Consider the following 24,406-nt stretch of genomic DNA (forward strand, 5'->3'; position numbering starts at 1 on the left):
TGAGATCTGAAGTTCAAGGACCCTGCTTTTACCAGAGAAGACTCCTCTGTGGTCTAACAGTGTCACCCAGTGGTAGAAGGCACAGCTTGTGTTCACAGCAGCTGTTGTTTTTAAAAAGAAGCATTTGACACATGTGTTTACTAAAGGGGAAAAAAGAAACCCACTGTTTTGAATTGCACAAAGAAAACTAGTTATGTGTAAATCCTGGAAAACATGGAACTGGTACAGAGAGCTACCCTACAGCCAAGGTTACTTTGAAGCCCTCAGGGACCATACAACACTGTTCAGATCTGAAGAGAGGCACAAGTGAAGTTCCCTGACTCAGGGGCAGTGCACGTTTGACTCTAAATCAGTTCAGTGTCCTGGGGCTGAGCAACAGGACTGCAGTCACCAACCCCCACCCCGCCATCTGCTTTATTGTCTACCCTTCAGCCACTTCAGTTCTCAAAAACAGATCTTCCAGAACAAGGAAAGAATAACCAGCCAATTCTGTTCCAAGGCTGACTATCTGATTTTAAATACTTATGAGGTGAAGTTTAATTGAAAATAATAAATTATTTAACTTCCTTATCTGTAAAACGAGAAGGCTGGACCAGATGACCCTTGAGATCCCTTACTAGTTCTAACATTCTGATAATACGGAAGAGTTCGGCTTATCGGTTGCTCTAAACCACAGGAGCTTAGAGCCAAGAGCTGCAGAGGTTGGCCCCATCATTACAGCCAGATGGACATGAGAAGCTGCTCCTGTGATATTCCTCACGTACCCCACTTTGGCCTCCACTCTGGCTCACCCTTGTTCCTCAGAACCATGCACTTCTCCACATGCAATCCACAGTGAGTAGGTTTTCTGCTAGTGATATTGAATTTCCCCGGATGCAGCCACCTTCACCCCAAGTGCGCCTATAAGAGTCTCAACTGCCTGGCCCAGGGCTAGAGAGGTCCACATAGGAATGGAGCATGGGCCAGACTTTATTAGACCAAAACTCCAAATCGGGGGGGGGGGGGGGGGGGGGGGGTGGGGAGGGGGGTTCTGAAATATCACAGTGAACAAAGAGACCTGTACCATACAGGATAAATAAAATCGAAAAACTATTCCTCTTTGCATAAAGTCTCCTATATCAAGTACGTATTGTACCATAAATGAATAAATTCAAGTCTGACCCCTAAAAACAACAGTGGAATTATGCCACAGTTGACCTTACTCCCCTACCAGCTAGTTTCTCTTAACACGTCTTTGTCTTCTCTATAAATCCATAGATATTCTTCTTGCTTATTCCCACCAAATCCCAAATACCTGTGACTTTTATAAAGTTATTAACAGTTTTTTCTCCTCATTCCCCTACATTTAGAAAACCAGCATCTACTCTCATGGACCACTTGTAAGAAGATAAACTTGTGCTGCTGAAGAAGCAGCCTTTCTGAAGAATTTGTTGGCAGTCTGTGGCAAAAGGCTTTAACACAAAGACACCCTGGAACCTGATAATTTCACTTCTAGAAATTTACTCCAAGATAATAATCAGAGATGTAGACAAGAATGTATAAGAATATTTATCTATGATCTATGATAGCAAAACAAACAAACAAACAAACAAACAAACCTTGAAACCACCTGGGACACCTGAATGGTTCAGTTGGTTAAGCATCTGACTCTTGCTTTGAGTCAAGGTCTCAAAGCAAGACTCATGCTCATGACTCATGCTCAGGTCATGATCTCTCAGTTTGTGAGATTAAAGCCCCTCATCGGGCTCAGAGCCCACTTGAGATTCTCTCCCTCCCTCTCTCTCTGTCCCTCCCCCCACTCACTCGTGCTCTCTCTCGCTCTCTCTCAAAATAAATCAACTTAAAAATGAAACTACTTAAATATCTAATAATGGGATAATGGACTTAACGGACTTAAACATCATATTGTTAGAATGCACAATAAAATTGGAAATATTCACAATATATCAAATAGGAAAAAAATATCAGGCTCCAAAACAGTATGCCCCCTTTTCTAGTATGCCCGTCTGCGTGTACAAGAGCTACTCAAAGTGTAGTGCAGGATCAGATGTATCAGCACCACCAGGGAACTTGCTAAATGCAAATGCCCAGCCTTTGAGAGACTAAATCAGGACAGCTGCAGGCAGGCCCAGCAGTCTATGCTTTCCTGCTCACTATGTGCCACACAACCTTTGGGGTAAGATACTGAAATTCCCCCTGTTGCAGGGACGGAGACACTGAGGCGCACCGAAGCTAGCTAATTCACCTAAGGCTAAAAGGCTAGTAAGTGGAAGCATCACACAGCTACCTCCAGAGTCCATGCTTTTGAACCACTTTGCTCTAGTGCCTCCCCAGGTGAACTCCTACTTGGAAGTGTGCACAGTGCTCTTTCCCTTAAATTAACAGCCTGATGCATCCCACCTATTGGTTTTTCTTCTTCGCTGTGTTTTAGCACTTCTGTTACAAAAAGCTCCTGACCGGAGTGGGGGTATTTTGACACCATCACTGGCACCTCCATTAACATACCTCGTGGTGAGTACCTGCCTGACATCTTTGAAGGCTATAAAAAGATCTCTACATTAAATACCAGCCCACAATGGCAGAAACCTCAATGCCCACCAGCCACAGCTAACGCTGACCATGATACAGACTAAATATAGAAGGCCCTTCTGTTACCAGCTAAAAGGAAGCTGCCACGTGGCAATCCCATACACACGCTTTACAAACCACGTGGTTTACCATTTACAGAATTATGCAACTTTTGATTAATTTCTTTTTCTCTTCTGGCTTCCGCGTTATTTCAAAATTCACACATAACACATTTTTGTATTATGCTATCTTATATTCACAAATTCAAATTTGAAAAAAAAATGCTACCAGATTTTATTCCCAAACTGCGAGTTTCTAAATAAAAGAGACCTCCCTCAGCACTTTTATTGTGTATTATTTTCTAAGGAAGAAACACCTCGGTCATTCATTTCAGGAAACTACAAAGGGAACGGACTGAGAAGATGGTTGATTTAGGCCTCATCACTCCTGAGAGGAAGGAAACTACACAGAACAGAAAAAATGTCCAGCTGGACTAGTTTTCAAAGCCCTCAAATATTCCTGTCTTCAAGAGCTGAATAATAGTTTCATAAAATTTATGACTTGGACCAACTAACCAAGTATTTTCAAAACAGAAGACTATCTTTAAATTTTTTTTTTTCAACTTTTTTTTTTAATTTATTTTTGGGACAGAGAGAGACAGAGCATGAACGGGGGAGGGGCAGAGAGAGAGAGGGAGACACAGAATCGGAAACAGGCTCCAGGCTCCGAGCCATCAGCCCAGAGCCTGACGCGGGGCTCGAACTCGCGGATGGCGAGATCGTGACCTGGCTGAAGTCGGACGCTTAACCGACTGCGCCACCCAGGCGCCCCAGAAGACTATCTTTAAAAGGACTTAGTGACAAAAACTTTAAAGGAGCACGAGAGACCATTTTTCCAACTTCCTCATTACTAACAGATAAGGAAACTGAGGCCCAGGAAAGTAAAATGGCTTGGCGAAGCTCACAGAGAAAGGGGCAATGCCTGGGCCAGAACCAGTATCCGACTGGTCCACACTGTGTTCCACATTGGCTCTCTCACTTCTGACGACTCTACTCAACTTTGTCAGTTCATTTTCTACATTTTCTACTGATTTGGCACAATCACTAACACCACCATGAACACTGCCTCTTGATCAATAACTGGATAGCACGTTTAAATGACAAGTATGCTTTAATAACGGCACCAAGACTCTACCTCCTTTGGTATCCTGCCAGATTTCAAAAAAGTACAAATTCATTGTGGTGATTAAAAAAAAAAAAAAAATCCTCTCAAGGTAGGAGAAAACTATGTTTGCCCCCCCCCCTTTTGTTGACCTGATACATTAGCGGTGAACTACAATGTAAACAACAACCACCACCAGTGACTGCTCAGACGCAGTAACTTCGGACATCCCCTCTAGACCCCCATTTACCTTCCCATCCTCTGTCAAATCCCACCCTTCGTCAACTATCAGGATTTAGGATAAAATTTTTTAAAAAACTACTGGAGAAGTGAAAATGTGCCCTACTGACAACTGGCGAAACAAAAGACCAACCTTATAAGCCGTCCCCAATACTGCCACCAGAACGTAAAGTATGCTCAGAATGGAACACAGGCCCACAATGCCACCGGAAACACGACAAGACATCCCTCTTATCTCGCTAAGAGGTGGGACTGCTAACATTTTCCTAAGTGACAGCTCTCAGTCCACCTTCACGTGCTGCCTCCTAGATAAGGGTTGTCGGTACACCCCATCACTGGACTGTGCCTGCTTCCTGACCACATCCAACCCAGGTCTGGCCCCATTCCCCAATCCCGCCTTCAAAACAAGCAGCTCAAGCATAAACCCAACTCTGCTTTCCAAGAGAATCCCAACATTCTTCTGGACCACATTTGTCTACATCAGCGAGTTAAATGAACCCACTTTGATGGGACTATACCTAATCCTGGTGGTTGCTGGCTCAGGGCATTCAACACGCTTTGTCTTAGTAAGTTACACTAACAAGTGGTAGAGGAAAAAGAACCTGAAATAAAAGGCCCACAAACCTATAAATCCCGACATCACTCTCCCGGGTCTGCTTCCTTACTGATAAAATGACAGCCCGTAATCCTATCATTTTCATCTCCAACTTTTCATCTCCAGTCTGCCACATTTCGGCCACATGTGCGTCCAACAGATGTGTTTCTATGGGAGAACGTGCCCTGGCTTCCGATCACTCACCTTACCCTTTCGCTGATAGAGTTTGTCTGGAGAACTTCACTTTTCACCTTTAAAAATAGGGGGGCGGGGAGAGAGAACTTCGGGCCAAAAACAATCGTTACAATGACGTGTTTTTCTGAATGGTTAGAATGTTCCACAATTATAAGAATGTAAGTTGACTTTTATTCGACTCCTGCTTCCACAAGGAAAATGGGGCACGTCTCCCGTCTGGCTCTTGAGAGGATCGTCTGGCTCGAACTCAGCCCCCGAGAGCTGCTATGCACGTGGCCCAGGTACCTTGAGTTAAAGCCTGTTTTCCCACTTGGCTCCTCTTCAGGTTACCTCCTGGGCTTTCCGCGAACAACATCAGCCGGTCTTGTTGCGGAAGCCACCACAACCAAGACCTTCGGGAATAGTAAAGCACCTGTTGTCAGCAGGCCCGGGGCCCCGGGTTTCCTCCCGTGCACTTCCACCCCGTCCCTCCCACGCGTGGGCCTCGCCTCAGGCCCCGAGGAGAGGGAGGGGGCCGCGCTCGCCGCCGCGTCTGGAGCTCGCAGCCGGGCGGGGGACACAGGCACACGCCGCAAAGGCAGCGTCTGGAGGGCGAGGGGCGCACGCACGTCTCAGAGGCAGGGTCTTCCTAAGACCACTTCCTTCCGACTCCAGGTTCCCTCTGAGGGCTACGCGCACATCAGTGAGGGCGCTCTGGGGCACACGGGACGGCGCCCGACTAAAAGCAGCTGAAACCACGGGCTCCTCTGTAACTCACACAGGGACCTGGCGTCAGATGCCTCGGGGCTGCTCCGACGCTCAGTGGCGTCATCGGGGACCCGGGCTCTCACTGTGGCGCTCCGCCTCGGCAGCCCCACACGGCAGCTCCAGGAGGAGACGCGGCTGGGTAAGCCTCCCGCTCGGCAGTCTCCCCCGCCGTCGAGGGCGGGTGGGGGGGGGGGGGGGAGGATCACTCCCAGAAGCCCCTGGGGGTCTCCCTGCTCCCGATTGGCCAGAACGAGGTCATGTGATCACCAGAGACACAACGGAAACTGGGAAAACGGGAAGACGGCATTGCGGAGGGGGGAGGGGAGCACGAGGTCTGTCGCGTGAACAGTCAATTCTGTCACACACAAGACTGTTATGGGCTGAATGTGTCCTCTCCCCCCCATATTCATATGGTGAAGCCCTATCCCCCAGGATAATGGCACCTGAAGGCAGGGCCTCCATGAGGTCGGGACCCCATGACGACATTAGCGTCCTTGTGAGAGGAAGAGACACCAGATCTCGCTCTTCCTCCACCGTGTGAGGGCAGTGAGAAGGCAGCCGTCCGCAAGCCAGGAAGAGAGTCCCCACCAGGAACCAAGTCGGCCAGCACCCGATCTTGGACCGGCGGCCTCCAGAACCGTGAGAGACACGTCTGTCGTTTATGAAACCCGGACTGTGGTATTTTGTTATGGCAGCCGGAGCGAACACATCCTGACAAGAGGCTCGCTGGGCCCCTCTGGGTGAGGTCAGTCGTGGGCTCCAAAGCTGAAAGGGAAACCACAACAACGCTAGTTTCTTAGAAGTGTGTAGTCCTCACAGCATCAGGAGTAAAAGCTGCCATAAGCAACAAAGGCAGGAGACTTTTTGACGGAAACCCTTTTATCCTTAGCTTTTCCCCCTACACAAAAGCTCCCTTTTTAAACTGGGGGGCAGCAGGGGTTGGGGGGGGGGGAAGTTTGGCAAGGGTTCAAATGTAAACACATTAGTAGTGGGTGTGGGCCCTGGAGCAAGGGAGTAGACTACTCTGCCTCCTAGCTTGCTCTGCTTGAACTCTGCGGATTAATTCAGTTCCCTCCGGAAGCTTGTCATTCTAAGACCCCAACCCTTATGTTTCCCACGGCTGTGGCGGAGTCACAGGAAAACAGAACACGGTGCCCCCAGCTCCAGAAAGCATCTTACTTCCCACAGGCCACTACTTCGGTCACCCCATGTCACAGGCACACGGCGTCCCCCACGGGGCTACTCCGAAGCCTTGACTATCTCTGCCTACAGTTAACGGGCAGAGGAAAGCTTTCAAAGTGAGAATGGGGAAAAAATCAGAGCAACCTCCTTGGCAAACCAGGAACACAGGAAAATGAAAGCCTAAAAACAAGCGGCCAGCATTTACAAGAGCAGACCTTAGGTGCCGCAATGTCTAAAAAGTGTAACGGCCTTTAGTCTTACTGGAATAGGAAGGAGGCTCACTATTCTGTTTTGTTTTAATGATTATATTTATTTTTGAGAGAGACAGAGACAGAGCGTAAGGGGGGTGGGGGGCAGAGAAAGAGGGAGATACTGAATCCAAAGCGAGCTCCAGGCTCTGAGCTATCAGCACAGAGCCCGAAGCGGGGCTTGAACCCATGAACCGGGAGATCATGACCTGAACTGAAGTCGGATGCCCAACAGACGGAGCCACCCAAGCTCCCCAGAGGCTGTTTTAGAAAATATTCAGGATTTCAATAATGCATGTATTTCTGGAGTAGAGGCCTTAGAGAAATAATCACTTAATTTTAGTAGTGAGAAAAAGATACTTAAGTCATAATCCAGATCCTAAAGAACTTGAGAGAGTCCATTCATCATTCAAACAGAATGCTTTTAAGACCAATTTATGACTACTGCAATAGTCTCCTATTTACTTCGTAGTGTCTACCCTCAAGTAAATTCTCAAGGTAAATCACACCTTCTTCCCCCGCATGCAACTATGCAAAACTCAAACCACTTACCACTGTCTACACCGCCCCCCCCCCCCCCCCCGCCCCCGCCAGCCCCCAAGTACTAACATATCCTCCATCACTCACTCTGGCATTTCAGTCAAATCTATTACTACCTAATAATACCACAGTCAAATGGTGTTTTCCCCAACCCTGCCATACCGTCAAGCTACTTATATCCTACACCTGCAATACTGATTAAGAAAAAGAACAGGACAGGCTGGTAACAGTAAATGCTCTGCCCAACACTAGTTCCACATAAGATGGAGAACTCTGCTTCTCTCTCCCTGAAGTTGCCCAGGTTTTAAATGTTTTCCTTTCTCTCGTTGCAAGAGGATTCATTACTCAAGAACTCAGCATCCAGAAACCTCCCACCAGTTCTCAGAGCCCCTGTCAAGAACTTCAGAACTTGATTTGAACAGTATCTGTTTTTAAATCCACACGAATAGTAGCTACTGTAATTTAATTCAATGAGAAGGGCAAGGACAAATGACATATCATCACATTCACAATGAAAACCTGTCCTTTACTTACAGCTGGTTATAAAGGAAATCATTAATTGCTTCCAGAAGAACAATTATAAAATCATTATCAAGAAACTACAGATGTATCACGATAGCTAACTTCCCTTATGCCTTGACGGGAGTGGGGGGGGGGGTGGTAAAAACTTATCTGAAAAGCTTAATAAGGATAGGACAGCTTTACCTACTTAGATTAAGTATTCAAAGTTGAGTATACTAAAGGACCATGAAAAATGAGGTAATTTTTTCAAAATTTTTGCAAGGCAATTCAGGGTTCAAAATCTGGAAATAAATACTCTTTATAAAGTTTGTAATCTTACAGATGTCAAAATGAACACGATTCCAAGTTTTTGGGACCAAAATAGCTAAGATTTCAAATTCAGTTTATAATACAAAATCTGCAAACACAATGGTACGTGTGACATATTAGGAAGGACACTAATGACCTTATTTTCCTAATTTTATCCATGAATCTTCAGAAATGAAGTCATAAACCTCATTTGCTCTTTATAAAATGTATTAGTACTAGGGACACCTGGCTGGCTCAGTCAGTTAAGCATCCAACTATTGATTTCAGCTCAGGTCATGATCTCATGGTTTGTGAGATCAAGCTCCGTGTTGGGCTCTGAGGTGACAGTAAGGAGCCTGCTTGGTATTCTCTCCCTCCCCCCTCTCTCTAACCCCTCCCCCTCTTCTCTCTCTCAAAATAAATAAACATTTAAAAAAAAAACGTTTTGGGGCACTTGGGTGGCTCAGTCAGTTAACATCTAACTCTTGATATCGGCTTAGGTCATGATCTCGGGGTCCATGAGATGGAGCCCCACATCAGGCTCTGTACTGACAGGCTCCCTCTCTCTCTGCCCCTCCCCTGCTCACTCTCTCTCTCTCTCAAAATAAACTTTAAAAAATAAAGAAATTTTTAAGAAAGTTTAAATAAAATATATTAGTTATAGAAAAGATCTGTTACCATTCTTAAATTTCTTTACATCTGATAGCAATATACAAAAACCAATGTTAAAGAGAGTTATAAGCATTTTCCTTCTATGTACTATCAGACTTCCTCTAAAGTTAATAAACTTTCTAAACTACCTCAAATCAATGGCTTTCAAACTTCTGTCTGTAATCCTCTTTATAGAGTAACCCAATAAACACCCGCACTAAAATCAGCTGAAGTAGAAGTTTCCAGAAGCAATACACTGCCTTTGCTATATGCTGTACACTCTGATGTTTTCACTGTTTTATTTTTTTCTAATGCTGGTTGTGACCGACTAAATTGACTTCATAACCCACTAATGGACGCAGCTTGAGAAATCCTGCCCTGACTCATTTACGTGAACTTGCTACAATTTAGCAGCACTCTCAAGACCGGAGAAGGCATCTGAAAATGTAAATTGGATGAGCTGCTGTATGCCAACTGTCATCATCCCTTCCAAATAGAAAACACTTAAAATCCATTACCTTTTCAAAATTTTATTTGGAAGAGTATTACTGATACTAGAGTCATCACCTCTCTTCTGCCTAATCTTTATCCTGACTCCAGTCACTAAAGAACAACTTCACATCCTTCTAGCTGTGTGTGAATGAGTAAAGGAAGACAAACTAAAGATTTCTTAGAGAATTCTATCTGTTCCTGGTTAGGTAAGTCTTTTTCCCTGCTTATGACAGAACATGGGCAAGAGAGGAAGTATTGTATTTTCCCAACTTTTTAAAATATTTTTAACAAGCAGTTTCAGGGACACCTGGGGGGCTCAGTCAGCTGAGCTTCTGACTTCGGCTCAGGTCATGATCTTGCAGTTCATGAGTTCGAGTCCCACATGGGCTCACTGCTGTCAGCACAGAGCCCGCCTTGGATCTGGATCCTCTGTCCCCTTCGCTGCCCCTCCGCTGCTTGTGCACGCTCTCTCTCTCTCAAAAATAAATAATAAAACACTAAAATTAATTAATAAAATAAAAAGTTTCAATAATTTCTCTACCCACAAATAAAATTATATAGTACATCAATACTTTAATGCCATTTGCCTATTTTTTAAAAATGACAGTGTAACTCAGATAATATGTTTCTTAATACCAAAACAGTAATTCTATTTGCATAATCTCTTAAGAGGCAGAACAAAATGCTACACAGGGAGCTAAAGTCAACAATGAGTAAGAGGAAGGGCTGCAGTCCCGGGGACCCAGAACCAAACAAAGGCCATTTAGCTCCACCACAGAGGAAACGGGTCAGAAAATGTAAGGGAGAAACTAGAATTGATCTATTTCTCTTCCCGGTCAAAGATGGAAAGGCAACAGTAAGGGCAGTAGGGAACAGCAGAAGGAGGTTAAGCTCTAGAGTCTGAGAAACTCAAACCAGCTCTACCACACATTAGCTGTGTGACCTTAGTCCAACAATAAAAACACTTAAAATAATTGCTCAATAAATATGAACAGTGGGCGGGGCACAGTCCTAGATGTGCACACCCACCAACTCACTGAATTTTCACAACAAAACTCTGAGGCAGGTTCGGAGGACCAGAGAGAAACTAGGAAACTTGCCGACGCTCATACAGTGAGTCATGGGAAGGCCAGAATTCAAACACAGCCCAACTCATCCCAAAACCTTCGTGGGGGTTGCCTTCTGAGCCCCAGGTTTCCTTATCTTTCCCTCTCAGGGCCGCTGTATGGATTAACACCTCCTGCCTGTCAGATAAGGACCCATCACCACCAAGATCCAGTGACACAGCTGCCCCAGCACAAGGCACAGGGTGTCTCACGCAAGCCGACTTCACCTGTTCAGAGTTACAAACGTTTTCTCTTTTTCTTCTCCCCTCTCACTGCCCCACCCCCTCAGACACACCTCCCCCACAAATACCTTTCACTGACCTTAGGAAATATGTACTGGAGGGCAGAGCAACGTAACCTGGATCATGAGTATATTTACTGAAGGAAAGAAGGCGGGGGTATCTAACGTTTATAAGACGAGCAAAGTTGTCAGGCTTAATTCAGAGCCAAGACAGTGACAGGCTGAAAGCCACAGAGGCTGGGACTCAGACAGCATAGCAGGAGTGTGCTGGAACAACCCTCCGGGTTATGCTCATTTTACCACTGACAGCATGAAGGCAGGAGGGAGCCCAGGCGGGTAGTGCCGGTGTGGAATGGACTAGGCCAGTTGTGGCTGGGGGATCTGGCAGAAATAAAAGGGCAGGGCCTCAAATATGCCAGGAATTCTGCTGAGGGCAATAAACCACCACACAATGCAAAGCAGGATTGCATTAACATTGGTTTTGGAAACAGGAAGTACCGGTACCAAGTAGCTAGTCAGTGTCGACAGAATTTTTCAAAATCGGGTTACCTTCTCCTTTCTTTCCACATTAGTTGGCAAATGCCCTCCCCTCCAGTTCTTCACACAAAAAAGGTGGGTAAACAGAGGCACTGACAGGCTGTTCAAAGGACATAACCAGAGTACTACAATCAAGTTAATTTAACCAAGTTGTTGAAAGACAGGCCAATGATACACCATGACCCGATTACTGAAATCAGACCATTTTTAAAAGTAAATATAGAGTAACTGGGTAGGTACGTATGCTCCTATGGTATAACAAGTCAGCTACAAACGTGACGCTCAATTTGTTGTTGTAGCAACAGCAGACAATGCCTGCTCAGACTAGGAGTTAGCATTTTACCTCTGTTTCACCTTATACTTCTGTAACTATTATAAAAACCAACTTCTGAGAATTAAGATATCACTAGTTTGTCAAACCAAAGGGAAATACAACCAACAGTGTCACCTGGAAAAAAAGCACCCAGAACCCTAAATGACATAAATTGAATTTATGAATGTTCAGAAAACAAGACATTGTTACTACAAAACTATTTAATAATCTCAGGAGATAAAAAGTTTGTTTTCAGGCTTCGGCAAAAAATTAACCATGAAACTAACTGCCAGATTAAATAATATTATCTAACAAAAGTAGTTTACTAATACACCTATTATTTTAAGGAAATGAAGGACTGATTACACTGTGAGCTTAGAATCATTAATGTCACTCCTACTGAAGTTATAATTTAATGCCTGATTATAAGATAAACATACAAAGTATCCTAGATTTTGTCTTTAATCTTTTATTTTGCCTCTTGTGCTTATTTTAAGATAAGTTCTATTTCCACCTCATTAGCAAGAAACAAACTTTGTTTTCTCTTAAAATGGTTCACTGCAGAGACAGAAATATTCGACTCCGTGACTTGGGATAATTGTGTATTATTTCCTTACTAAATCTGTCATTGCCCCTTTTCCCTACAATTAACTAAACATCACAGGTCCAAGAGCACAGGTCCAAACCTCAGAAATGCCAGGCCCTGTTCCTGGGTCTGCCATCCCTTAGGCTCCATGCATTCAGAAAATGTTCATGCCCCTCAGGATCAGTTTCATCACCTATGAGCCCCGAACCAAGAGATCAGAGGTTCTGGGGCAGTCTGATCTAAACCTGAGACTTTTTACACACACACACACACACACACACACACACACACACACACACACACACACACGATGCAATGCAATGCACTGGGCAACACAGCCTCCATGAGACAGACTTTTCAAAGCCACACACATTCCCCTATCCCCCCCAAGCCAGGAAACGTGAGAAATCTGCTCTTTATCTATCTGCAGCTATAATACAAATAGGGTGACTCCTAAACGACCTATGACCCATAAGGAATGCATACCACAGCCTGGCTATGAAATGCAGCCCCTCATTGCCACCTTGGGGTTTTCAATAGTCTGAGGTGATCAGGCAGCAAGATAAAGTAAACTGCAGTAAAAGAACATTACATTCCTTTCTCACTACTCAAGGGGGGGGGGGGGGGGGGGGGGGGGGGGGGGGGGGGGGGGGGGGGGGAGCACTATTTGATTAATAACCATTACTTCAAATGGCCTTCCAAAGAGCCCTTCCCTGTCATCAGAATTGATGTGAAAGTCAGTTATTTGATCTCAGAGATCTACAATAAAGTAGTCCGTGGTGACTCCTCCCAAAAGCACAGATCTACAGGTGCTGATCACAGAGTTTCTGAATTGCTCCTGGCTCCGCCAGGATGCTCTGACTGAAAAAGGAAATACACCAGTCAGCACTCAGCCTGCCAGGTATCAGCCGGGTCACAATATTCTCATCTGTCACAGCCCTGACTCACGAGAGTTCTGCTCTTGACACAACAAAGCTGTGCAGAACCTCCAGCTTGATTAGCGACTCACTGTGTGTTCCTCCAGACTGCAGTCTGTAGGGTACGTGTGGGCCACGGCCACCGGCCTCGCTGTACTGGCGGCAGTGCAATTTCAGGGTAAAATCGGAGAAGGCCATCCCAGCACTGCACTTGTCAGACACACCCAGATACCAACATTTCCGTGGCTAAAAAAGTAGCACCAAGAGGTTCATTATTAAAAAGAAAAACGCCAGAGCAGGAAGCCTGCACCAAGAATTGACTTTCTTCCCAAGTGTTATCCTAAAATGTAAATTAGGTCGGGTCACTGCACAATAGCTTCTCGGAACCCCTGGCAGCGGCCCCCACTCCCCCCCTGACTGGACCAGGGACTCCTTCTCACCACACCCCAGGCTCCAAACTCACCTCGCTCCCTGCGCTCCAGCCACACTGGCCATCCTTTAACTCTTACCTGGCTGAGTCTTCGCACAGGCCATCACCCCCACCCAACAGCATTTCCTCCCAACCCATCCCACCTTCTCCCCACACTGGCTCATTCTCACCCTTTTAACCTCTACCCAAACCTTTCCAGATCACCCCATCTAACCGGGGTTCCTCCACCATCAGTCTCTGTCCTGAGCTCGGGTCCCACCTCTCACAGTCTGGACCTGTTTATCTAGTGCTGGACACAGGTTACTCGATCATCTCCCCTCCAGATACAGAGCCACCTGAGGGCCAGGGCCATTTCTCTTGTACACCACTGTATCTCCAGGGCTTAGAATATACTAAATGCTCAACCATCATCTCTTAAACTAATTCAGTATCTCAATAAATTTTGCATGGAGAAAAGATGCAGCCCAGAAACCTTTTTATTTGTCCTAAATCGGTCATGATGAAGAAAAAAAACTGTAGTCACTGGTACTGGGCTAAATTAACTTCTCTATTTCTCTCTACTAAATACCCACCCTTGGTTGGGTCTGTGCTCTCCTGCAATGTCTTGATTCAAATGGGATTAAAAAAAAATCATTTGAAATGGGTAGTAGAAACTGTATTATCAGTGATGGTTTGGTTTCAGGTAATCCACAGAAATACTCCTACTACTAACATTTATTCAGTCCTTACTACGTTCCAGGCACCGTTCAAACACCGTGTATTTCATCTCATGTAACCTCCAAGACAGTTCCATGAGGGAGGTATTTTCACGCCCACCGACAGAGTAGGAACTGAGGCACAGACACTTAGCAACTAGCTCAAGGTCATGCAACAGGAAGAGGTGGGTCAGCCCAGTGGGGGTTCGGCCAGAGCCTTGGCTTCTTCAGTACCACAGCCGGCTTCTTTCCCTCCTAGAGAAGTCCACTCCCAGGGGAAAGAGACCAGGCAGTGCTGTCTCTTCTCATTTTGGAACCAGGCCATTATTTGCTAAGTTTTTAGGAAAAAAAGACAATTCCATCTTTTGACCCACTCGGCCTCAGTCCAGCTAATTCTGTCCTAATTCTTCCAGCTGGCCTTCCTATTCCTCAGCATCTCCCACTTCCCTGAACCCCCCATTCATGCATCTCTACCACTTTGCCATTCATCACACAGTCCGGAACTATTTTCCAACCCAGCCTACGACAAGTGTGTGAGCATCTAAGTGTGCCCACGCACACGATCAAACGTGCAAACCTCTTACATGCAGATGCAAACCTCTTTCCAAACTCCAGTTTGCTCTCTCTAGCTTTCAGAAGTCCGAAGGTAATGAGTCACCTGAACTATTTCAGCCTGAGATATAAAAGATAAAGTAACTCCTTGACCTTCCTAGAGATCCTAAAATGTGTAACTTATAAAAAGTTACTTGTTCACAAAGTACAGTTTGAATTAATACACAGCCCGAACATGACCAAAATCAGGTGGAAATTTCAAGAAGTGTCCAGGATGATAATTAAATGATTAAATGAAGCAGGCCACTGGCAACAGTACACCTGACTGCGATTTTCCTATCTACAGTCGTCCCTTTCTGAACTCAAGAGTCCAAGTTGCTCACAGGTACACTTGTGGGGAGAACAGCGGGGGGACTGGAAAACTGGGTATGGGAGGGGCACTGGGCAGGGAGATTGTACATTCAGTGTCTGGAGCTGGAGACCACCTACATTTTGCTGCTGAATTTTTAAAAACCCTTCAACACCTTAATAGTATGTTGCGCCAGGTATAATAAAAGTATGCCCAAAGAGCTTCAATTCTTAAGCTGCCAAGAGCTAAATGTGAAAGGCAGCCCAAAGTAGCAGATGAAGATGTAAGGGAAAAAAACACTTCAACCTACTGAGTTGTACAGCTCCAACTAAAGAGCAGCAAAATAACACATTCCCCAACAGGACATGCTGATTTTGCTTATTTACATGTGAACCCACTGGAATGGCTTAACCTCCATTTCCCTTCAAACACTCCACAGCTGTGATTTACAAACCTGGCTTGCACATCGGAATCACCTGTGGCACTTCAGAAACAATGCCAGGGTCTAGCTCCGGTCGAGAACCATGAAAGGAGAGTCAACCATGATCAGCCACACCCAGAACAGGGTCTGGGCTAGAACACGACCATGTATAGGGGAAAGGCAGGTAAGGGCGGCAAGAACCATTCTGTCCACTCGTCTCCTCTCCCTCCATCCCCAAGACCAGCCACCTGAACCAACCATCCATCCATCTACCCTTCAGTGAGCACCTCCTGTGCCAGCACTGAGTACCAGAGACACATGGCAGACGACACTGGCAGACCTGCCCTCAAGGAGCTTCCATTCTAGTGAAACCACAGCATGGAGATTTAAGTCACCCCTTTAAAAGGAGGGTGGGGGGCAGCTGAAAAGGTCCCTCCAAGCAATTTCAATCGGTCTTACAGAACTTAAGTCCCTTAAGGCCACAGCTTCTCATTCAGTTCTCGACTAAGTTTTCTGTTGCATTATGCTCTGCTTCAACTGGCACGACCCAACACACTGCTCTACTCAAAGGCTGGATCCAGGTAATCAAACCCTATTTCCTCAGTGCCTCTATGGGCCCCACATCCTCAGAGAGGGTGACTGGAATGTCCCAAAGTCAAGTTTGTCCAGTCAACATTCTGGGTCTTATATTTTCTCTTTTCTTCACTGCCTATCAGGCTTGGGGGATACAAAGGATATACATGAGGGGCGTCTGGGTGGTTCAGTTCCTTAAACATCTGACTTTTGATTTCGGCTCAGGTCATCATCTCACAATTTGTGAGTTTGAGCCCCACATCAGGCTCTATGCTGACAGCGTGGAGACTGTTTGGGTCTCTCTCTCCCTCTGCCCCTCCCCCCCCCCCACTCTCTAAATAAATAAAAAGAAACTTTTAAAAAAAGAAATATTTTTTTTTAATTTTTTTAATGTTTATTTTTGAGAGAGAGAGAGAAAGAGAGAGAGAGAAAGAGTTCAAGCAGGGGAGGGGCAGAGAGAGGGGGAGACACAGAATCCAAAGCAGGCTCCAGGCTCTGAGCTGTCCGCACAGAGCCTGACGTGGGGCTCAAACCCACAAACCACAAGATCATGACCTGAGCTGAAGTCTGGCACTTAACCGACCGAGTCACCCAGGCGCCCCTAAGAGAAATGTTATCTAAAAAAGAAAAACAAAGGATACACAAGAGTCCCTTTTAAAAGTCTTTTGGTAAAAACTAAAGAAGATCTGTAACACATTAATATCACATACTGATTCAGAACTAAACTGTGTAAACAGCAGGGAACACAGATTTAGTCAGAGGGTGAGCACCCCACTGAAGCAAGCCCTGAAAGAAGGGTTTGGCCAGGCAGGGTCAGCAACGACCAAGCAGGATATTTTAAGGGACACCAAGGGGCCCAGAGGCAAGAGAAATAATGGCAACACCAGCCTGACCAAATTGAGGAGGACTCACCAGGTAAATAAATGGCAGGAAAGAAGGCTACATCGGTACGAGGACAAGTTTAACAAAGGGCTCTGAATCCAGATGTGGTTTACCTCTGACACTGTATGACCACTATAGCAGGTCCCTGAGAAGGAGGAAGGCACTGATGGAAACTGTTTTGGTCACTAACTCTCCGATTTAGCCCAACATATATACCTGACACACCAGTAATTTTCAACAAGAACCTCATCAAAGTTGTTCATAACACTAGCATTAAAAAGCAAGTCAAAGTATTTACTCCAGAGTCCAAATATGTAAAAATTAAAAAATCAAACTGCTTCCCTCCAATCTCTCGGGCTTTTTCGTGCTCCCATTTGCACCATCTACAGAGCACACTGGTGTTCTGGAAGCCACTGACAGACACGAGTATAAACAACTATCTGGCCACTCACATCTAATTTTGTTCCAGAACATGTGACCATCAACTGCCTGTCCGGGATGGTGTTTGGCACAGTTTGAATCAAGGTATAACACAGCAAGCCTTTCATCCCGTGTTTCAAAAGACGTATGATATCAGGAAATTAAATGCAATCTGTTTATAGTAGTCCATGACAGAGAATCTGGTGAATTCCTTCTTCCCTTAACTTAACTCATCAAGTATTTATTTCGTGCCTGTTAAGTGCCAGACACTATTCTAAACAATGTGGAAGTAGTAACAGAGGAAACAAAGCCCCCGCCCTCATGAAACCCACATGAGGCGGGGCGGGCAAGCAAATAGAAATAGAGTAAAACCCTGGTTTGCAAGCCTAATTCGTCTGGAAACATGCTTGTAATCCAAAGCACTTGAATATCAAGGTGAATTTCAAGAACCACTCGCTCAGTTGTGATCCTGTGACATTTGCCATCAGGTACTACTCGTATTACAAGATGTCACTTTTTTATCAAATTAAAATTTATTAGAAGTGTTTGCTTGTCTTGCAGAACGCTTGCAGAACAAGTTACCTGCATTGCAAGATTTTACCATATATGTATTTATCAAGGAGTAAGTAAGGACTAGGGAAAGCAAACACAGGGAAGGAAACAGAATGAAAGGCTGGGCTATTTGGGATATTCAGGGAAGATTTCATTAAGGAAAGAACAGACACCTGAGTGGTATTTGAGCAACTATCTGAATGAAGTTGCTATGTAGGGAGAGATCCACTCCAGGGAGAGCCACCAGCATGAGCAAAAGCTGAGACTAGACAAGAAGGGGGCCTGGGTGGCTGCAGCACAGGGAGCCAGCAGGAGGGAAGATGGAAAAGTGGTCAGGAACAGGATTTTGGCATCGATACCAAAGGCAGGCAAGGGTAAAACACCCCTGCAGTTCATGAAGTTTATGATTACGGTAATACAGTAAAAACAACACTCCTCCTTCCTTACTTAGCCTGCAAATTCTTCTAAGCCCGCTCTATTACACAAAAGATGACGACAGATCTGAGAAATAAATGCAGTGCAAACAGCGGTTTCAATAACAACATGAAGAAATCACTACCTATATCTGGAGTGCATTCCCTAGCCTCCCAAATGTTCAACTCATAAAATCTGATGGATATTAGAAGATTTCCAAATTTAATGATGACTTTAACCATTAAGGATGCCCCCGAGTAGAATATTCTCGACTGTTTTAGGCAGAGGATAGAATGGCCTTTTAATGTAAAACAATATTAGAATAGGCACTAGTTTCCCATCACAGTTTACACTTTAAAGTGGGCTATGCCTTAGTAAACAGCCCTGGAGAGATTGCAAACACTGCAAGACGTCACCAGCACATTAACTAAAGCCACAGACCTGTATGCTCAGCTGGAAATATCAAAGGGATGTTCTCATCTTTAAGATGATAAGTGGAGGATGCAAAACTGCTAATTTCCTTCTTCGTGGATGCACCGTAGCTTCTGTAGACATCTAATAATCACTTAATTATATCATAAGGAACATAAAGAAATGCCAACAGGATGCCAACATAAAACAAAGAAATGTCCTCCATTTTCAGAAAAGAGACCCATCAGCAGATTTGGATTCCTGTCCACACACTGAGGACAAAAGCCTTAAAGCAGCAATATTTTTGGACAATACAACATCAGGGACATAATAGCGAGCAAACATCCTTTCTAAATCCATGGGTAAGCAGGGAACTAATCCCCAGATGTGGGCTGCCCTTTGCATTTCTCTGAAGTCACTTCAACTTCCAGCCATAAAACCGTAAAGAGAAAAACGCCACACTCACCTCTCTGACAAACTACTCAGAGGCAGTAAATGAGAGGTTAATTACACGCTGATTTCCAGGATATTTCTCAACTATGACAGTAGCTTTATTACCTAGTACAAGATCCTTTTGCCAATTTACCTAGATAAGAAACAGGATTTGCCTGAGGTGTGACAGAAATGAGAAAAAGCAAATTATGTCCCTGCTATAAAATTCAGCAATACTTTCCCTGAATAATTCTTAAATACAGTTTCTTTAATACATCAATTAATTGCCACTAAACTAAAAAGTTAAATTCCTGAGGCTTAAAATAGCCACAAAAAGGTTACATCAGTTCTGTTAAATAAACAAAAACTTGAGAGGAAGAAATGATCTTGCTACCACTCCAACTATACATATTGGGGTTCTTGTAAAAGGTGGTCCAGGGATGAGGAAAATCATTTAATAGATACATTTATTCTTTATTAAAAAACAAACAAACAAACAAACCCTGGGGCACCTGTGTGGCTCAATCAGTTAAGTGTCTGACTTCTGCTCAGGTTACGATCTCGCCGTTTGTGGGTTCGAGCCCCACACTGGGCTCTGTGCTGACAGCTCAGAGCCTGGGGCCTGCTTCAGATTCTGTGTCTCCCTCTCTCTCTGCCCTTCTCCCATTTGTGCTCTCTCAAAAATAAACATTAAAAAAAATTTTTTTAAGAAAGAAAAGGCCTTAATTTTTTCCCTGATTTTAGAAGCAATGTGCTGATTGTAGAAAATTTGGAAAATACATAAAAGTATAAAGAAAATCATCCATGAATGCATCAGGACACATTCCCATATTTTGCTATTTTCCTTTCAATTAGTACAACACACATCTCTTCAAAATTAGGATCATACTGAGTAGACAATTTATTACATTTAAAAGCATTTCATCTGTGATAAAATACTTTTTAAATATAGTTGCATAATATTTCATTATACAGATGTGTTGTAACTGACTTAATTATACCTTTTCTGTCTATTCAGAATGCAAGATGAACTACTGAATTCTAAAGTAACAGACCAGGAAAAGATCTATGTTATGGTTTCAGAACCTACATTGTACCTAACCTTTAAAAAACCACCACTAGTCATATATTAATGAAGTATCAAAGAATATCCATAGTTATCCGAAAAGGTTATTTCAATGCTCCTACCTTTCCCAATTTGTTAGATATAATGAGGGTATTGCTATTTTTGTCATTTTAAGTACATTTTTTATTTTTTTGAGTTTTAATTTCTAACAAAGTAAATATCAATAGACATTACAACAGAAAAAGTTCTTTGGGGTCCTCAAATACTTTTTAACAGCGTAAAGGAGTCCTGAGATCAAAAAGCTTAAAAATCCTGGGCTGTAGAATGAAGGCTCTTCTTTAACAAATACACCCATGTACTATTTTGTTTGTGTGTGACTGATTTCTGCTTAAATGAGATTGCTCCAAGGCTTTTGAGAGATTCATCCTATCTGCATTGGGTGGAATTCTTCCTCTCCTGGCCCACGATTAGTCTCTAAAAAACTAGGCTCCCAGATACTTAATATATTTCAGCATTCTATTGCCAAACACTTTCTTCAAGCAGATACATCAAGGAAAACAGGACCCCAGAAAGTCAGAGATGTAAGATCTCTAACGACAATTACCTCTCCCTTGCTGGTTAAACACAATAAGACAAAAAACTATCAAAATACATCTGGGTAAGAGCAGAGTGATTCAGATGATGGTATCTGACACACACTGTTTTTACTTCCTCTTATCAAAATTACACAGGCAATTCTGTGAATTCCACAGACCAAATTATACACACATACACCCTTTCACCTATCAGTGCCCAGAACTCAAGGGAAATAAGAAAACATGCACTTAGTTCCTGTTACAATGTTACTTTCTAATCAACAATCCAAAGCCCCAAAACGATTACAGCACTATAGATATTCCTTATATTCAAGCACTGCAAGGCTACTATGCCACTGTCTTGCTTTTCTTTTTTGTTTTTTGGTTTTTTTTGAGAGTGAGTGAGAAAGAGAGAGACAATGCACACATGCATGCAAGGGAGAGGCAAAAGGAAAGAATCTCAAGCAGGCTCCACACCCGGCATGGGGCCCAGCACAGGGCTTGATCTCACAACAGACTGTGAGATCTTTTTTTTTTTAATGTTTTTTAAAATTTATTTTTAAAGGAGAGAGAGAGAGACAGAGCATGAGTGGGGAAGGAGCAGAGAGGGAGACACAGAATTCGAAGCAGGCTCCAGGCTCTATGCTGTCAGCACAGAGCCCGATGCGGGGCTCGAACCCATGAACCACGAGATCATGACCTGAGCTGAAGTCAGACGCTCAATCGACTAAGCCACCCAGATGCCCCTGTGAGATCTTGACCTGAGCCAGAATCAAGAGGTGGGGGCTTAACTGACCGAAGCCACCCAGGCGCCCTGTCCTGTTTTTCCGTAACATTCAGTTTCTACAAAGAAACAAAATGATCACACTTTATTTTTTTTAACTTTCTTTTTTTTAGAAAAAGCAGAGCAGAGGGAGGCAGAGGGGGAAGGGAGGGAGAGAGGGAGATGAGGAGAGAGAGAGGAAGAGAGAGAATCCTAAGCAGGTTCCATGCCCAGTGTGGAGCCCCACCTGGTGCTCAATCTCACAACGGTGAGATGATGATCTGAGCAGAAAGCAAGAGTCAGGTGATTAACCTACTGAGCCACCCAGACAATCCAAAATGATCACACTTTAAAAAATCAGATTGAAAATTTTAAATACTCTTTCATTATTAGAATATGTATTTGTAGCAGGTGCCCAGCACACTTCAACACCAAGGTTAAAGCAGTGAACAAACGAAGTTCCTACTCTCATGAGGTTGACATGCTAATGGGGGAAGCAGACACTTAACTAAGGAAGCAGCAGCAATGAACTACATTGGGTAGTAACAGAGGAAGCCCAGGAAACCCTGAGACAACAGGCTGCAGATGTCGAGAAGACCTTCGGGATGAAATCAGTCCTGGTGGCCAACCCTTCATGGACATGTGGCAGCACAGATCTTAAGAAGTTTAAGATTAATCAGAAAAACAAAGAAGGAGCTCAAAGGCAGGGATTTATATATAATGAAATCAAAACTCACCTGGGGAGACAATGAAGCCAGCCACCAAAATGGAGAAACAAGCTTGGTGGATCAGAGAAAATAGGAGTTTTAGACATGCTGCACTTCTGATGCCCATAAAACATGCAAGTGAATGTGTAAAGGAGGCACTGGCGTAAGTGCTTGAGCTCGAGAGTCACAAACAGGCTAGATACACGGACTTGGGAGGCCACAATCTATAGGATGGGCGCAGAGGAGCCTGCAAAAGAGACCGAAGGGGAGTACCCAGGAAGAGCAGGGAATCCAGGGCTCAGAGATAGGCAACTACTGCACAGAGGAACACGTTCTCAGCCGTGGTAAACTGTGTTCAGCAAGAACTGCTGAGCGGTCCATCAAGAGCACAAGCAAGCACCCTCTGAACTCAGCAATAGGGAGGATGACTTTCCTTCAAGGCTGGCTTCGCGAGCATGCACCTGGGACGTGGTTTCATGCTTTGCTGCCACCATCTTGAAATTCTTAATAATTTTTGAACAAGGAACCCTGCATTCTCATTTTGCACTAAACTCAGCACACTATGTAGCAAATTCTGCCTGAGAGCAGTTTCAGTAAAGTGGTGGAGATAAGGGGGAAAAAAAAAAAAGGAATACAGTAGTGTGAGGAGTGAATGGGAATGAGCAAATTGAGACATGAGGCATGTGGTGGAGAGACCAAGGAGGCCCCCATGAACCTCATCCCCCACCTCTCATCCCCTAGTACAACCCCTTCCCTCTGAGTGGAAGTAGGACCCGTGACTCACTTCCACCCAACAGGATGTGGCAAAAGTGACAGGATTATCACTCCCATGATTATTACATCTTGCTGGAGTCTCTCTCTTACCAGCTGTCAGGAGCTGCCATGAAGTAAGTGGAACCCCATGGACCATGAAGTACAGGGACCTGTAGGAACAGAGGGCAACTTAAGCCCCATGACTGCAAAGAAATGAATTCTGCCAATAACCTCCGTGAGCTTAGAAGCAATTCTTCCCCAGGTGAGCCTCGGATGAGACCACAGCCCTGTACACCCATGGACCACAGCCTGAAGCACAGAACTCAGATATGCTAGGCCTGGATTCCTGACCCACAGAAATGGTGAGATAATAAATGCATGTCATTTTAAGCCACTACATTTATGATAATTTGTCATCCAGCAGTAGGTAACGAAGTACAAACCAGAAAGGAGAATATCCTCTCCAGACGTTTCATCAAAGGGAAGGAGAGAGAAAGTAGTAGCCAAAGTGCAGGGCACCAGGGAAGGTAAGGGTTTCATGGTGTCCATTGTATTCTGTTTTTAAGACGGGAAAGACGTGAGCATTGGCAAATCCTTATGATAAAGAAACACCAGGGCAGAGGTGGAAACAGGAGGTGGGAGAGAAACTGATTTTCAGGAAGTGAGGGGGATACTTCTTGCACCATCAACAGAAAAATAAGAAAGGATCCAAGAATGGGCAGATTTGCAGAGGGGCAGTGGGAAGAAGAGGGCACAGCCTGGAAATGACCATTTTATTAGTGGTGAAAGGATGGTCTGCTGACAGCGAGGGACAAGCAGGGACGTAGCTGACTATAAAGTTGGGGATTTGCATGTTGAGAAGGTTGGACAGAGCCACCGTGGAGAGCAGGAGTGCTGAGGAGGAAAACATTTAATTTCCTAGCAGGCCTAAGTCCCTGGTGAAGGTGGGGACCAGGATCTTACAGCGGCATCTGTGACGTGGTCTGGCAGAAACTGGCAGTCCAGGCACAGACATGGGGACAGTGAGCTGCCCCATCCTCCAGGGTTGGGATGTGCCCCCACAGCAGGCAGAAGGGAAAAGGGGATTTGGTGTGCTGAGAAGGGCACCGTGACTGACACTGAGGGTGGGAGCAGGACAAGGGGCTCGAAGTGCACCCAGAAGGGCAAATATCTGACGTCACCTGGGACAGCCCATCAGAGGAACTGGATTGGAGGTTCTGGAGCCTACAAATTTCAGACCCAAAGCAGCTCACCGTGTTAGCAAGATCTCGGACAGTGACTC

At 44.7% G+C, this 24,406-nt stretch overlaps 1 protein-coding gene across 8 annotated transcripts in view; it reads right to left on the bottom strand.

Annotated features, from left to right (window-relative positions):
- Nucleotides 1-24,406, bottom strand: part of FAM107B (family with sequence similarity 107 member B) — a 160,326-nt gene that overhangs the window by 24,849 nt on the left and 111,071 nt on the right. The window contains exons 1-2 of one of the 8 annotated variants that reach the window (XM_042944942.1): nt 5,517-5,561; nt 4,769-4,815 (exon numbers count right to left, since the gene is read on the bottom strand). The exons of 4 other annotated variants lie outside the window; for them this stretch is intronic. The gene's annotated coding sequence lies outside the window, so the exon portion shown is untranslated. Of the gene's footprint in view, nt 1-4,768; nt 5,143-5,516; nt 5,681-23,235; nt 23,258-24,406 lie in introns of those variants that run through there. 3 more of the 8 variants (XM_042944940.1, XM_042944946.1, XM_042944941.1) reach the window with 3 other exon arrangements.

The sequence above is a fragment of the Panthera leo genome, chromosome B4, assembly GCF_018350215.1.
Source record: "Panthera leo isolate Ple1 chromosome B4, P.leo_Ple1_pat1.1, whole genome shotgun sequence".
NCBI lineage: Eukaryota > Metazoa > Chordata > Mammalia > Carnivora > Felidae > Panthera > Panthera leo.